This window comes from Hordeum vulgare, chromosome 1H, assembly GCF_904849725.1.
Source record: "Hordeum vulgare subsp. vulgare chromosome 1H, MorexV3_pseudomolecules_assembly, whole genome shotgun sequence".
Classification (NCBI taxonomy): domain Eukaryota; kingdom Viridiplantae; phylum Streptophyta; class Magnoliopsida; order Poales; family Poaceae; genus Hordeum; species Hordeum vulgare.
In genome coordinates, this window is record NC_058518.1 from 157867277 (window position 1) to 157885187 (window position 17911).

General features: G+C 40.9%; 1 long non-coding RNA gene across 1 annotated transcript; it reads right to left on the bottom strand.

The window, feature by feature from the left end:
- Positions 1 to 1603: 1603 nt before the first annotated feature.
- On the bottom strand, positions 1604 to 4128 carry LOC123427766. The gene is made up of 5 exons (XR_006622433.1): positions 3686 to 4128; positions 2574 to 2688; positions 2015 to 2070; positions 1844 to 1890; positions 1604 to 1741 (listed from the first exon to the last, which is right to left on the bottom strand). It is a non-coding gene; the product is annotated as an uncharacterized LOC123427766 (long non-coding RNA).
- Positions 4129 to 17911: the final 13783 nt, after the last annotated feature.

Genomic DNA, 17911 nt, shown 5'->3' on the forward strand with positions numbered 1-17911 from the left:
CTTGATGTACTCCGGCGAGGCTGATTTGCCCGTTCTCTTACCCTGGCTCAATGTCCCCTTGATGTACTCCGGCGAGGCAGCCACTGCACCCACCAGGCACGAACCCTACTCTCTTCCTCCACTGGCTCCACGTCGGCAAGAAGCTCCTCCTCTTATCCATGCCCTTCTCCACCTCCTCAACCTATCCCTCATGAGCGATGGTCGCTGCTACGAGGAGAAGTCGACTGCTGCGAAGCTGTCCTGCAAAAGGCTGATGCCATGACCTAAGTGCGACTGGCGACCGTGTGGTTGTGGACTATGGCATGCCGCGTGACACTGGAACTTCATTTTTTTGGAATCACTTTTGATTTTTCCTTGAACCAGCTTTCGATTTGCTGCAAATGAGGATGGTGGTGCCGTTGTCTAGACACATTAATTTTTTGTTGGAACCAACTTTTGAATTTGCTGCAAACTGAGAGGATGGTGGTGTCGATGCGGCCATGATTTTTGTTACATTATTGTTGGAACCACTTTTGGTTTTTGTTGGAACCAGCTTTTGGTTTTGCTACAAATTGAGAGGATGGTGTTGGGGCAGTGACGGACGGTGACCGCCATGTTTTGCTGGAACCAGCAATCGTTTTTGCTACAATCAACCTAAGCAGAGCTGGAACTATCAACTAGCGGGGCTTCTATCGACAGGGAGCGGTAGGTGCACGTGTCGCTAAATGTTGTGGCCGGCGAGAGCCGATGCTTTAACCATGTGTCACAAATACTGGAACTGGCACGAAAGCGTTGCACCCAGGCGCGACAGCGTGGATGGCGAGTGGTGTCCACCGGAGTTGAAAGAAGGCAGGGCGAGGGTGCATGGGGAGGCGGAGGCGGGGGTAGAGTCAATCTGTGTTGGGGGAGGTGAACAAAATAGGGACACGAATTCCAATGGTTGTATGCTCAAAAAAAATTCCAATGGCTGCATTGAAATCGGGCGGGTGCACGCTTGGGACGGTCGGCCGAAGCCTAGCTCGGTCTTTAGTTCTATCATTAAATAAACCTAATTTTTTGAAGAAAAAAATCTCATGTAAAGTCAGTATAATTCCTAATTCCGGAGTCATAAAAATGATTGGAAATGTTGTGTTTAAGAATTAAGATGCCCACGTCCATTTCTCAACAACTATAAAGAGCATTGGCCAATTGTTACAATATCAATTCCATATTTTAGGAGGCAGTATACGACATCATAAAGCTATGAGCCAATCTATTTAGGTCCTGTTTGGAACCACTCCGGTTATATAATCCATTCTGTCTCCAAACAGGACAGATTATGATGTAGATTATAAAAACTAGATGGACAGATTATTAAAAACTCACAATCTACTCTACCCCAGCTAAAATCAGATTATGGATTGCTAATGACCCATTACCCTTGTAAAGTTGGAGATAATTACATTCCTGCCACCGCCATCCTCCTCTTTTTTAAAATAAACAAAGGGCAGACAGGTCATTATGCAATGTAAAACCTGGATTACAGTTTATATAATCTGGCCTCCAAACATGTCCACCTAGATTATTTTTATAAACCAGATTATATAATCTATCTTCATAATCCAGATTATCATAATCTATTGTGATTCCAAACAGGGCCTTAGATGTCAAACTGCAATTCAAGTACATACAAATATTTTACATAGGCGGATCAAGGAACATAATCCAAATATGAGTGCTCGTTATGCTCTAACTATAAATTGTGCGGCTAAAACTATATGATCTGCATGCCAAAAAAAGTACATGATCTCAAGGAATGGACTACAAACTGTAAAAAACTATGAACGATACTTGAACAAAGACATAACGGGAACGAAAGGTTTACCTTAATGGGAAAGTATGAATCTGGTTGAGCGCAAGATGGTTCCTTGCCTGCAGAAGAAGAAATCAAAGGAAAAAATGGGTTTCCTCGGCTGAGCTATACATCTAAATTTTATTTCACTTTTGTATGTGTTGCAACTAAAAAGCATGAAGGTGGTTAAATTGGGCAGCAAACCTTTTGATAGCTCTTGACAAATCAATATCACTCCACAGATGAGAGGTTTACCAATCCTACAATTGATAGAGATAGATTGGGCCTTCAGTCATTCACCAAAATCATCACCAAAATATTTTACAGCCATTAATTGAGTCTTAAGCTGACTAGGTAGCTGACATGGAGAAAAGCACGATGTTTATGAAACCATATGCAAAATGTGCAGGGTAGAAGATTATTAAATCATGCTTTGCATCATCACAACAAAATCTTTTGTAGTACCTGATAAATACACATTACACAATGCATAAAAATAATGAAACACGTGAGAATACAGCGAGTAATTTTATTTGAAAAAAAAAATATCCCCAACATGCACTATGGTTCCAAACATAGAAGTCCCAAAGAGGAAGATTTTGGCTCAATCCTCCACCTCCTATGCAAAACCGATTTGACTAGGAACTGAAGTACTGTATCTCTAGCACAATCAAATGCTAATACCAAATTTTGAACTACAGAGTCAGAGTGCTAAATCACAAATTGGTGCATATCTACAGCTGCACAATTTTTAATGATTTACCTTCTTGCTGCTGAACTCTGCGTAGTTGTTCACGAAGCATTGTAGCAGCTTTCTGTCCCATCTGTGCTTCCCAATCCCCAGCTTGAGGTGTGTATATGGAGGAAAAGCATGGAAACTGAAGTGGAGAACCAAAGGTATATAAATCAAAAGGATAAATAGTTCACCTGGGTTTGGGGAAACGATGGCATGGCCATGAAGAAGGGACCTAGCAATAGGCCCTAAAAATCGCATATATTTACATGAAAATGTGACCAGGCTAGATCCATTCTCTTGGAAAAGATCTCTTGATTTGGTGAAGCAATGAATTGACATCATAATATTTTGAACTAAAATCAGAAATCATTTTCCTCTCTTGGCTAAGAGAAAGGAAGCTTCTATATAAAATAGTTGTTTCCCAAATAACTGATATCAGCAAGATACCTTTGTTTCTACCGTGTTTTCACCTACGTAAGTGATGCATAGCAGTACCCCATTACATAAGAACCAGAGCTCGAATTTACACGACTCCATTACTTTTCAGATCTAAGACATTACACGATAATGACTCACACACAAAACCTTTAAATTGCATCAACAAAAGAAGTCATAGTACCCGACCATTACACCACAATCGTTGGGATGTCATCATCAGAAATTTGGTTCAAAGTTGATAAGAGCATCTTTACCACGCATGTCAATAGCTGCATCATAGTATAAGTGTTTATTGTTTCATCCCTAATTTGTAGATAAAGAAAGCAAAAAAGATCATTGGTTGGTATGGAAGCGGGGTTCAGGTAAGGCAGGGCAGGCTCACGCCGAAACATATGTTTTGAAGAGAGGACGAAATTTCAAGAGAAGACTGATTGAAGGAAACACTTCTAGGAGCTAACGTGTATATCAGAGTTCGACATGGCCCATGTAAGTGTGCAATTCCTACAGTGCAGTTATATTCAAGACAAGGCCCTGATAAAAAAACTTGAACACTACCAGGATAAGAAGGTGATAATGATTAAAAATAGAAGGAGCTAGTGATTTCTTATTTCTGAACTAAAATACAAAGGTTGAAACAACAATTTCCAGTCAGGCATTGACGCAAACACTTTTCGAGCGTACATACAAGAACATCTGAGTACCTGAGTCAACACACACGTAGAGCACACATGCCAGCCGACCGGCCAGCCGCGCATGCCCTCGATGATTCATCCAACACGCACAGCACGCTGGCAGCATCATGGACGCACGTCAGAATTTGCAGGGGACATTGAATAAACGATTACAACACTGATTGAATAAAGGATTACAACCATCACTATCGCGAGCGCAATTAGCCGCTGCTCGTGCTCTGCGTTGTCCTCATGACCAATCCACCACCCCCACTGCTCAGCTTCGCTCGTTTCGGTGCCGCCGCCCGCCGGCCGGAGACCCGCGCTCACGTCCATCAGGGAGGAGAGGAGGAGCAAGGGGCGTTGACGGCGACCCACGGCCGCGTCGGTTGAGCAGAAGGTGTGCCAGGGGCTGGGCATGGCGGCGGCGGAGCAGGGCTGGGCGTGGCGGTGCAGGGGTGGGCGGCGGCGGCGGTTGCACGGGCTGGGCGAGTGTCTTAAAAGGGATCTGCGGTCCTCGTGATGGTTCGACCTCCTTCGTTCCCCCCTCCTAACGCGAGCTTTTTTCCCACCCACCTCCAATAGATTTTCTTTCAACCCTCTAAAAACCAATTGATTTAATAAAAAAAACCATACGATAAGAAGCCCCTCTACCTCCCCGTCCCGTTCCCTGACTCACTCCTTTTCATCCAACGTAAAAAAAAAAGAAAAAAAAAAGGAAAAAGAAACACCCATGATCCCACGATCCAATCTTCCCCGACCCCCTCGCCCTTGTTGCCGTCTCTTCCGAGAGAAATCTCCCCGCTCCGCCCTACACTCTACCGTCCAGCCCAAACCGCCGCGCCGCCGCAGGAGCCCACGTTGAGGAGTCCCTCGATCCAATTCTTTCCCTCGCCGGCGTTGGCGGCCCCGTCCCATCTCCAGAGAAAATTACATCACCCATCCAACCTCGTCCAGAGGAGGCGATGGAGTTTGGAGGCGAGGAAGCTGGAGGAGCCACCGGAGGGGCCTTGTCGCCGGCGAAGTGGAGCGCTCGGGGCGGGCGGGTGGAGGCGGAGAGGGCCGGGGCATGGCAACGCGGACGGCCGGGCCGACGCGGGGAAACGCAGGAGGCCAGCGGGCAGGGGCGGCCCAGCGACCCAGATGGCCGGGCCGGAGTGGAGCATGCTGTGACACGGCCGTGGGGAGAGTGGCACGCGGGGTGGGCGGAGTGGTGAAGCTGGCCGGGGTGTCGCCCACGATGCAGGCGAGACCGTCACGACCTTGATGGATCGGTTTAAACATCGCCATGAACTTTGGCAGTGGTGGAGGCGAGACCGCCGTAGGCCGCGGCAACTCTGGATATCGGTCGTAAGCTGGTGAGTAATGTCGTCTCTGTCTTAGGACGTCGTAGGCCGCGTCAACTCTGGATATCGATCGTAAGCTGGTGAGTAATGTCGTCTCTGTCTTAGGACGTCTTCTTCAAGGACAACCCCAGCTTGATTACTCATCTCTTGATTGGTCATCTATCCGAGTTACTACGATGTGGCATGGCGTGCACGCTAGATGTTTGCTCATTATTTCTGTTGTCTATGGTAGGTTCTGACCAATTTTTACACATGCGACTCTCCTCCCCCAGGACAATCCCCACCAGCATTGCCACCTTCTCTCCCTGCGCTGCTGCATCCTCTCAGGCTTCGCATGCAGGCGGTGGCTGCACGAGTCACCGGTGGTGCTTGGCAAAATTCCACATGTTGTGGTGGCGACGATGAACATGCCTACATATGCACGAGAGACATCTTCTAGCCCCTTATCAGGGCAAGTCACAACCTAAGACTGGATCTTCGATCTTGGACTGGTGTTTGTTCTGTAGGTAATTGTTTGTATGATGGATTACGTGCAGGACATGGAGTAAATTGATTTTTTTGTACAACCTGGCTTCTTCTCGAAGGGGTTTTGGTTCAGTTTATGGTTGGTCCCGTCGTTGGGGTGTTGGATGATACGCAGGCACAAGTGAGAGGTGACCGATGCTTTCTACTATCCATGGCTCGATAGTGACTGTCTCATTCACAATGGATGAATTTTGAATTGATAGAATATGATCCAGTAATGTATCCAAAATTTTGCAAGATAATCAGTGGAGATTCTTTTTTGAATCACTTACCCATGACCAGCCTATGTATCCAAGATTATGTAGTTTTGTTGTTTATGTGCCAACAATTTAGAATAAAATGCCTCCATGTCCAGCATGCATCAATTGAATATTAATTTTAACCAATATTTTTTGGCATATATTATTCAAAAATATAGTAGCCAAATCAATTACGAAGGTCACATGCTTCACTCAAGCATCTATCGTTAATATTGATTTGTCAACTAGAGCTACCTCGAAGTGTTGTATTTTTAACCAAGATATCTGTTTTGTTCCATTACCAACTGAGCATAGTTTCGTATTTTTTTAGGAAACAAAGATGCAGCTGAAAAAAATGAAACAAAGATGGATTCAGATATCGTGAGGCATATATTGTGATGTTTTGTATATTTATTAGGACTCCATGCATCCCGTTATATATATGATTGCTTATGTATTTTCACCAAATGGTTTCATGATGTTCTTGTCAAGAGATTGCTACTAGGTCATCTGCCGCATGTGATTTTGAGGACTACAATACAGGGGGCATATAGGTTGCACGTGTTGTTCCTTATATCGATGTATGCCTACTTCTACGAGTGCCCTTCTATCCATAGCTGAGTCTGAAGGATACATGAAGTGAGAATGATGGTAACTGGTATTCATGAATAAAGTTACCTTATCAAACATAAATAGGTATGCAAGTCTTCCCCATATCGTCGCATGACCATATTGAATCCAGCGTCGAACGGGTACATAAAAATTCACAGTATCCATGCATGCTTCTGCTGAATCCAGTGTCATTAATTTTGCATCCTAGCCGGATTAAATTGTTCTAAGGCATAGGCTCCTAAGTTGTTGTTGAGAGATGTCGCACTACTGGTTTTAAAGTTAGATGCACTTTTCATGTTGTAAATCCCAATTTAGTTTCACCAGCAGTATAAATTTTGACATATATTATGATTTTCTTTTCCATAAATCACCGCAAGGATGAGTTGTATATGGACTTCCATTAGAAATTGACACCATGACAATGGATTTATTTAGTTCATCAAAGCTACGTAACACTTTTGTTCAATAACAATTTATTTAGGAATTTCAATCTAAAATATTTTTAAATATATATTTTCACTCAGAGTTAATGTTGCATCAGTTTCTAGACCTCAAGTTATAACACTCTCAATAGACTTGTTAAATGTGGGATTTAGTGTTTATGATATTGGGATTTCCAGAATGTTTGAATCTAAATCAGAAAATGTGTGATGTGAACACAAAAAAATGTTACAATTTTGATATTCACACATCTCTTACTATTAGCATCACCTTGAATAAATTATTTCAAGTCAGCAGCTATGTGCAATTGTGGGTTGAGTGTTTCATTGACCGGTTTAAATCAATATAGATATTAGAATCTGTCTGGACTTGATCATAATGGGAGACCAGGAAATATCCTTCCCATCCGTCGGAATACTTATTGTGGACATTACTGTCAATATTTGCTACTACGTATACCAATATATATTGTTTGTAGGAGCTGCAAGGCAGCAGTCATTCTGAAATATGTCTTGTATGTAGATTGTACTTTTAATTAAAGAGGCAACACCTGGACTGGTCATGTATCGTGTTAGCAGTTATCTGTAGGTAAGACTGTAAATTAAAGATGTATACTTTCTTTTTGCCTCAATGAGGCTTAAGTTTTTGTCCCTGTGACTCATGATTGTTGTAGCAGCCATTTGTAGATCAAAATACAAAATTAAGATGCTCTATTTTATTTGTGATTCTTATCCTAACTGGACAAATTATCTTGTCGCTGCTCGGCAATTCAAACCTATGATATGGCATCAAAATGGAAAATTCTTAACAAATTGTACGATTTCTTTTCCTTGGCTTGATTGGCAATAACACATTTGTATGTTTATTATTGGTATAATGTGCTAGCGATACAACACATAGGTTTTTCCTTTCGCTTTAAGAAAAGATAGGTTCCTCTAGATTTACGGGTCTATAGGTTGAACCAAATTGTGCAAAGCCTATTGGTATGGTGTAGCTGCTCATCCCCGTTGAATGGTGCCAAAAGGCACTTAGCAGTTTGAGAAAGGAAGCAAATAAAGTGTAAAGAAGTTTGAGAAAGTAGGACATGCACATCTGGATGGGGATATATAGGATGTGATGAAAAATTGCATGGGAGCAAGCAAGATGTGCACGGTGGGATGGGGATATATAGGCCGTGTTACAAAATTGCATGCTATATCTGAGAAACGGGTGACAAGTCAAATGGTGAGTGGAGGTGAGATGTAAGATCATGAAGATTTGCAATGAAAAATAACAAGACATGATTTGAAGTGGAACGTGCATGGAGTGAAAAATGCAAAAAAAAAATTGATTATATTTTATTATCCTTGCGATGGAGCCTGAGTATCTATATTATTAGGGGGGACATGTAGAGTATTGGAGGGGGCCAAACCTATAACTATAGAGATTAACTCCACAAATCGATGTATTATATAGGGTGGCTTGAGAGAAAAATTCAGCATGGTGAAACCATGGACCAACTAGCCCATGTTCGCTCCGTAAGTGGCATTATTGCGGATCTTAAAGGTATATAAGGTATATATTGAACGGATTCGATGTTTATCCCCCGTTGCAACGCACGGGTATTTAGCTAGTAGGAAGGAGATGCGGGAGCAGTTGGCATTTGGCAGGGCGAAGCCGTGCTGTGAGATGGATAGAAAGAGGTGTTTAGGCCCTGTTTGTTTGAGAAGTTTCACTTTTTTTAGTCTCAACTAAAAAGCTTTATACATTTGTTTTGATGGATTAAACAAGGACTAGAGATCATTAAATGACATGTGAAAAGACCATGTTATCTCTAGTAATGTAATACTCCCTCCGTTCCTAAATATAAGACCTTTTAGAGATTGCACTATAAACTATATACGGATGTATATAGACATATTTTAGAGTGTACATTCACTCATTTTGCTCTGTATGTAGTCTCCTAATTAAAATCTCTAGAAGGTCTTATATTTGGGAACGGAAGGAGTAGAAGTTATTAAATAACATACTAAAAGTAGGGGCACTGTTGGAAAAAGTACCAAAAAAGTCCCAAAAAGACTCTTTCATATGAACTTTTACTTTAGTCCCAAATACCCTCTTTTAGTCCCTAAAAGTTCCTCATGTTTGTTTCACATGGGACTAAAAGGGACTTTTTTAGTCCCTACACCAAAAAGTCCGTGAAAACAAACACCCCCTTAAAATAAGGGTGAATAGACTATTTGCATAAATTAAAATCCTAGTCTTTTCTTAATTTAAAGATTGGCGGGTTTTAGCGATTTTAACAAGTCTAGCGCATCCTAGACATGCTAGTCAACAAGTATGTCAGCGGAAAGTAAAGACTTTGCACATGTAGTAAGGAGTAGAGTTTAGGAAGATCAAACATGAAAAAGTTGACACAATGATTTTTTGCATGGTTCTCATAGGTGGCGCTATTGTACGTCCATGTTAGTGGAGACTTCAACCTACGAAGGGTAACGACTGCATGAGTCTAAGGATGGCTCCACCCACAAGGGGCCACGAAGAAGCGGCCTTGTCTATTCCACCACGGCTTCCGTCCACACACGACTAACCTCACTTACGGTAGATCTTCACGAAGTAGGCGATCTCCTTGCCCTTACAAGCATCTTGGTTCAACGCCACAACACGAAGTAGGCGGCTCCCAAGCGACACCTAACCAATCTAGGAGGCACCATCCTCCAAAAGGTAACAGGTGTGGTAGAACAATGAACTTCTTGCTATTGTGTTTCTAAAGATAGTATCCTCAACACTCAATCACTCTCTCTCAAATTTGGCAGGGTTAGGAGAGATTGATCTTGTGGAAAGCAACTTGGGAGGCTAGAAATCGAGGTTCAAATGGTTGGAATAGAATCTCTTGATCTCAACACATGAGTAGGTGGCTCTCTCTCAGCAAAATGAATCTGGCAATGAAGTGTATGTTTTGAGCGCTTCCTCTACGAGTGAGAGGTAGGTGGAAGGGTAAATATACGCAGCACACAAAATTCAACCGTTACACCATGATTGATCAACTCGGTGACACCAAAGTTACAAACTTGATGGTACCGACTTGCTCAAAAGGTAGCAACTTTGAATCTTGATGGAACCGATATACACAACTCGGTGGCACCGAAAAGATGACTAACGGTTAGATGACACAACTCGGTGACACCGATACTCAAACTCGGAAATTTCGATTTTGTATACCGAGGCAAGAGAAAGTTGGTCACCTGAACTCGGTAGCACCGATGCAATTTCAGTTGCACTGAAAAGGTAGGGTTTGGATGGGATTTGTCTAAGTCTGAAATCGGTAGGGCCGAGTGATAAATGTTGGTGGCACCAATTTTGGATATTTGGCTTGGGACACATATATTTTGTGGAAGAGTGGCTGAGTATTTTTGGTGGTTAACTCTAAGCACTTGAGCAACCAATTCATCATAACACCTCATCCTCTTTTAATAGTATTGGCTTCCCTATGGACTCAAATATGATTTCTCACAAAGTGTAAAATGAAGAGTCTTCTTGCTTGAAACGTTAGCCAATCTTATTCCTTCCTTCATCAAGGGGCATATCCACTCAATCATATAGCCAAAGCTCTTTTGTGGACTAAACCTGAAATATACTAGGTAAAAGTGTTAGTCCAAAAGACAATGTATGTTGTCATGAATTATCAAAACCACCAAGGGAGCATATGTGCTTTCAATCTCCCCTTTTTGGTAATTGATGACAACATACAATCAAAGCTTCAAATAAAGATATGCATTAGAATATGATGGCTTTGAAAGATACTTCCTTTGTTCCTAAATATAAGTCTTTCAAGAGATTTTATAGGTGTCTACATACGAAGCAAAATGAATGAATTTATACTGTAAAACATGTCTATATACATTCATATGTAGTTCACTAGTGAAATCTCTAGAAATACTTATATTTAGGAACAGATGGAGTACATGACTAGTACAAGCTCCCCCTAAATGTGTGCAATCCCTTTTAAAAGGATAGTTGCTTTGGAATGCATGGGCACATACAAGGTAGAAGGACAAGACAAGTCATAGATCTTGGTTATATGCATCAAACATATATGAAGGAGGAACTCCCATGTTCGTTACTCACTCTTGCAAACAATATGTGCAAGAGATAAGAGATCATCATGAACAAGGATATGATGCATATACTTACCTTGAGGTTCTTGAACGTCTTAGCAGTAGAAGTACACTTGGGAAAACAAATGTTAGATAACACAAGAGTACTCTATTGTAAAGATGCAAAGAGTTTCAAAAGTACCAAGATATGGAGAACATATTGAAAATAGCATTTGATGATAGATATGTCTCCAAGAGAATTTAGAACTTTCTCCCCTAAGGATGAATATGTAAGATTACCTCTCCCCTTGAATCATAGCATTTAGATATTGGGAGTAGGTAGGATAAGACAAGTTCAATCCAATAGCAATGATATCTGAAACAATTTTATCTCTCTCGCCCTTAATATGTAAGGTTTGATACACTTCCCTTTTGGTAGATCTCCCCTTAGGTAGACCTTCCCTTAGGAACATATATCTCCCCTTATTAATATTTCTCCCTCTTTTGTGTAAGCTTGTTAGTGATATTTATCCCCTTTATATAGGTTTATTGGAAGCTTTGATATTGCCCCCATTTGGCATTAATTGCCAAAAAGGTCAGAGGGTAAGGGCTCATTGAGAGAAATGGATCCTTGATACTTCTCTCTTTGATAATGGTTCCTTGAACATGAAATAAGAGTTTATTTAATTTTCTCCCCCTTAGATGGTAGGGAAGGGTTCATTGAATCTTCTCCCTTTAATATGGATAAGAGTTCCTTGAACTATCTCCCCTATGATAGGGATCCTAGATGAATCTCCCTCTATTTTGTGTGGGATCGCCGAGGTTTTCTCCCCCAAGATAAGTTTTCTCCCCTAGAAAATATGTAATCGGATTTTGCTTCCAAAAAATGTTCAATAAAATCTTAGAAGGAAATGAAACATGGCATCATTGATAATCTTTCTCCCCCTAAGGCAAAAGTCCAGAAAATATCAAAAAAACAAAGGCAGTGATAATATCGGAGTCACTGAGGCAAAATGATTCAGTAGAACCGAGAATGAAAATAAGGCGTGTGGGAGAACTCTGTTGGACCGAGTTTCCCAGATCGGTGAAACCGAGTTGCATTGAAAATCAAATCCTTAACTGAAAATAGGCAGAAAATACTAAAGATTGTTATAAGATACCAATTGAGAAACAGAACATAAAACAACACCAAATAATAAGTTTTTTTTAAATATACATACATATAGATGAGATTTGAATTGTTACAAGGAAGTATGCAATGAAAAATATGAACCATACAAGAATCTCCATCTAGATGTGGGGCAGTGACTAGGTCACCTATATTAGAGTATTTGACTTGAGGAGTCAAGCAAGAATGCTTGATCATAGGTCATACTCATCATTAAGCATTTTTAATGTCTTCATATCACTTTAGTTGCTTTACCTCATGACTTGGTGCAAAGCTTTATCAAGGATATGAGTACATACCTTTGAATGATGTTGATGGTGTGGCATGTAGGTGAACTTGTTGCAGATGCTCAAAGTTGATGAATATCATCTTGAGTTGGGAGCTATCCATGTCGTTTTGGTTCACTTTTCAGCAAGGAAGAATATAATATATCCAAATGATATGAGTGAATTTCATCATCATATAATTGTCAAGGATATGATTTTGTTGTCTTATTCCTCCATCTTCGAAGGAGGGGCTGTTGATACTTGGCCATGACAAGATTGCTTTTGATTTGGGTTGATGGCAATCTTGTGAAGTGTATTTCTTGCAAATACCTAGAAAAAGTTAGATGCAATACAAGGGATCATAGTTTTCAAATATATAAGATAGTGTCATATCAATGGCATCATGGAATAGTCAGTCAAGCTCATGCCCTTGCATGCATCCGAGTGAGTCTAGCTCAAGTTTGAAGCAATGTTCAACTCACTCCTCAAATGACATAATACTTTCTCATCAAGTTGTTTGGTAAATATATCAGCTAATTGTTTGTCGTTATGAACATGCTTAAGATCTATATCTCCTTTACCAACATGGTCACAAATGAAATGATGTCGCACTTGAATATGTTTTGTTCAAGAATGTTGCATAGGATTATAGGCAATTTTAATAGCACTTTCATTGTCACACAACAATGGAACATTTCTAACATGAATGCCATAATCCTTAAGAGTTTGAGTCATCCATAGTAATTGTGCACATCATGATCCATCAACTATATATTCAACTTTGGCAATAGATAAAGATACTGAGTTTTGTTTCTTGGATGACTAAGACACAAGAGATCTCCCAATAAATTTACATGTACCCGAGGTGGATTTTTCATCAACCTTGTCTCCGGCATAGTCCGAGTCAGAATAGCCAACAAGATTAAAAGAAGACCCCTTGGGATACCATATGCCAAAGTTTGGTGTATGTATCAAGTATCTCACGATTCTTTTAACAACCGATAGATGAAACTCTTTAGGTGCCGCTTGGTATCGGGCACACATGCAAACACTCAACATGATATCACGAGGGGAGGCACATATATATAGCAATGAACCAATCATTGATTGATAAACTCTTTGATCAACTGGTTTGTCCTCTTTAGTGAGGTCAATATGTCCACTAGTAGGCATTGGGGTTCTCATACCTTTACACTCTTGCATATTGAACTTCCTAATTAAGTCCTTGGTGTACTTGGTTTGAGATATAAATGTACCTTCTCTCGATTGTTTGATTTTCAATCCAAGGAAGAATTTTTGCTCGCACATCATTGACTCATATTTCTATGACATCAACTTTCCAAAATTTTCACTAAAATGTGGGTTAGTAGAACCAAAGATAATATCATCCACATATATTTGGCATACAAATAGTTCGTCATTAACTCTTTAAGTGAATAAGGTTGCATCAGTTTTACCAATTTCAAAACCCTTTTCTATAAGAAACTTTGTTAGGTATTTGTACCAAGCTCTAGGGGCTTGTTTAAGACCATATAAAGCTTTACGAAGTTTGTAAACGTGATTAGCTTTCTTAGGGTTCACAAATCTGGGAGGTTGTTTGACATAAACATCCTCCTCAATTTCACCATTTAGAAAAGCACTTTTGATATCCATTTGGTAAAGAGTAATATCATGGTGATTGGCATAAGCGAGAAGAATATGAATGGATTCAAGTCTAGCAATGGGGGCATAAGTCTCACCATAGTCCATACCTTCGACTTACGTGTATCCTTGGGCTATGAGACGCGCCTTGTTGCGTACGACTTGTCCATCTTCATCTTGCTTGTTCCAAAACACCCATCTTGTACCAATGATGTTTTGCTCGCCTTCGGACTTTTCAACCAGTGTTCACACTTGATTCCTCTCGAAGTTGTGTAGCTATTAGTGCATGGCATTCACCCAATCCGGGTCTTGAAGGGCTTCTTATACCTTCAAAGGCTCAATGCTATAGATGAAATAATAATGCTCACAAAAGTTAGCTAAACGAGATTTAGAGCGAGTGATTCTCCCGGTTTTATGTCACCAAATATTTGATTCAGCGGATGATCTTTGTCCACTCTTTATTGAACTGGTGATAACTTCTTCTTTTTGGATGGTGGAGCATCTTCATCACCATCTTCTTAAACATTGTCGTTGACGGTGTCATCTCCTTGGGGTGGTGGTGAGGAAGGTTGAGGTGGATCATCATGATGTACTTCTTCTTTTTCATCATGTCGTCTACCGCTTGTGGATGCTTCCATGGTGTTTTGTTGTTCTCCTCGACGAGAAGTAGGAGCTTCCACTTGAATTTATGAAGTAATTTCCTTCACCTCCATGGGACGAATCTTGTCGATAGGTAAATCTTGGATGGCTTCTGAAGGTTCCTTATCTCCTACATCATATGTCAATTGTTTGACTTGTGAACCGTTAGATTCATCAAACTTCACATCTATCGTCTCTTCAACTTCACGAGTGAAGCTATTGTAGACACGGTAAGTGTGAGAGTTCGATCTGTAACCAAGTAGGAAACCTTCATGAGATTTAGGAGCAAATTTAGTGCAACGATGCTTATCGAGAATGTAACACTTAGAGCCGAATGCTTGAAAGTGTCCAACTTGGGGTTTGTTACCGGTGAGTAGCTTGTATGCCGTTTTACTGAGAAGCTTGTGTAAGTAGAGTTGGTTTATGGCATGACAAGCTGTTTCCACGGCTTCTGCCCAAAAGTGTCTTGGCGTCTTGTATTCGTCAAGCATCGTTCTAGCCATCTCTATGAGAGTCCGGTTCTTCCTCTCAACAACTCCACTTTGTTGAGGTGTGTACGTCGCCGAGAACTCATGTGAGATAACTTCTTCGTCAAGAAAACACATTAGTGTTCTTGAACGTTGTTCCATTATCGCTCCGAACTTTCTTGATCTGCACTTTAAACTGATTTTGGGCTTTATGAGCGAAACTCTTGAAGATCTTTTATACCTGCGACTTATCATCAAGAAAGAATACCCACGTAAATCTGGAAAAATCATCAACAATGACTAAACCATAAGAATTTCCACCGAGGCTCTTGTAAGCACTGGGACCAAAAAGATCCATGTGAAGCAGCTCGAGTGGCCTTCTTGTAGTCATGATGTTCTTCACATGATGACTTCCACCAACTTGCTTTCCTGCTTGACAAGCACTACAAAGTCTATCTTTGTCAAAGATAACATCTCTAACACCAAGAATATGATCACCTTTGATAAGCCTATCAAGGTTACGCATACCTACATGTCCTAACCTTTTATGCCATAACCAACCTTTAGAAGATTTTACAATAAGACATGTACGGGGTTTGTTTTTTTAGGGAAATTGACAATGTATAGATCACCTCTAGGGATACCAGTAAAGACCATGTTATAATTGTCACTACGAAATACTTGCCAATCAACTTTCGTAAATAGCACATTTAAACAAAAGTCTGCTAGTCTAGATATGGAAACAAGATTGTAGCCAAGGGATTCAACAAGCATGACATTTTGAATGGAACTATCATGAGATATGTCCACGTTACTAAGACCAAGTACCATACCCTTGGAGTTGTCTCCATAGGTCACATACCTTAGAGTTCCACGATTTGGTGTGATCTCACACAACATGTCTTTATCACCGGTCATGTGATCAGTGCATCCACTGTCGAGACCCACTTCTTTCCTCTGGCCATCTAGTCTTTAAGGTTCGTCATAAGACTAAGGTTCCTCATGGTCTTCTCATACTCGATGTCAAACTCTTCAACTTCATCGTAGTAGCCATTTCCACATTGTCATCGTCGGACAAAATACCCTCGTCATAAGAAACAAGAGTTTCATTAGAATTTTGAATATGACAATGTTCATATTTATGCATTCGAATGGCTTCAACAATGACATTGTTAATGGTAATTACATCTCCTTTAGCACGCATGAGGTCATGAAGCTCAAATAGGCATTTATCAAAATTAGGATCGGTTGGCTTCATTTTGTGAAACGCAATGCATTTATGGAAAATGATCTCAAGATTTTTCAGTGAATAGTCGGGATATCTTTTCTCTAAGTCTTTCCACATAGTGTGAGCACACTCAAAATTTTGTAATTGATTAAGCATATTTCTTGGTAGTCCTCTAGTGATTAGATTTACAGTTTTAAGATTACCAAGCATATCAAGTTATTCATCATGAGAAGGACGGAAAGGATCGATGGGAGGCTCATAGGTATATTCAACATACTTGCGCAAATGGAATTTATCAAATACATCAAGAATTTCATCTTTCCGTTGTCTAAAATATTCCCCATAAAGAATATGCACTATACAACTAATACTCCCCAAACTAGGCACACCCATGTTCCTACAATGGTGTTTAAACCAAGGTTTTGGAGACCTTGCTCTCATATCAATTGAATATACTACTTGCATAAATTAAAATCCTAGCCTTTTCCCAATTTAATGGTTGGCAGGTTTTAGCGATTCTAACAAGTCTAGTTCACCCTACACATGCTAGTCAACAAGTATGGCATCGGAAAGTAAATATTTTGCACATGTAGTAAGGAGTGGAGTTTAGGAAGATCAAACACGAAGAAGTTGACATGACGATTTTTGGCTTGGTTCCGATAGGTGGCGCTATTGTACATCCATGTTAGTGGAGACTTCAACCAGTGGAGGGAACGGCTGCAAGAGTCCACGGAGTGCTCCACCCACAAGGGGTCCATGAAGAAGCAGCCTTGTCTATTCCACCACGGCTTCCATCCACACAGGACTAGCCTCACTCATGGTAGATCTTCACGAAGTAGGCGATCTTCTTGCCCTTAGAAACATCTTGGTTCAACTCTACAACACGAAGTAGGAAGCTCCCAAGCGACACTAACCAATCTAGGAGGCACCACCCTCCAAAAGGTAATAGATGTGGTAGAACGATGAACTCCTTGCTCTTATGCTTCTAAAGATAGTATCCTCAACACTCAATCACTCTGTCTCAGATTTGGCAGGGGTAGGACAGATTGATCTTGTGGAAATCAACTTGGGGAGGCTAGAAATCAAGGTTTAAATGGTTGGAATGGAATCTCTTGATCTCAACACATTAGTAGGTGGCTCTCTCTCAGAAAAATGAATCTGGCGATGAAGTGTGTGTTCTGAGTCCTTCCTCTACGAGTCAGAGGTAGGTGGAGGGGCATATATGGCCAGCACACAAAATCCAACTGTTACACCATGATTGACCAACTCGGTGACACCGAAGTAACAAACTCGGTGGTACCGACTTGCTCAAAAGGTAGCAACTTTGAATCTTGGTGGAACCAATATACACAACTTGGTGGCACCGAAAAGGCGACTAACGATCATATGACACAACTCGGTGACACTGATACTCAAACTCGGAAATTCCGATTTTGTGTATCGAGGCAACAAAAAGTTGGTCACCTGAACTCGTTAGCACTGATGCAGTTTTGATTGCACCGAAAAGGTAGGGTTTGGCTTGGATCTGTCTAAGTCTGAAAACAATAGGGCTGAGTGATAAATGTTGGTGGCAGCGATTTTGTATATTTGGCTTGGGACGCATATATT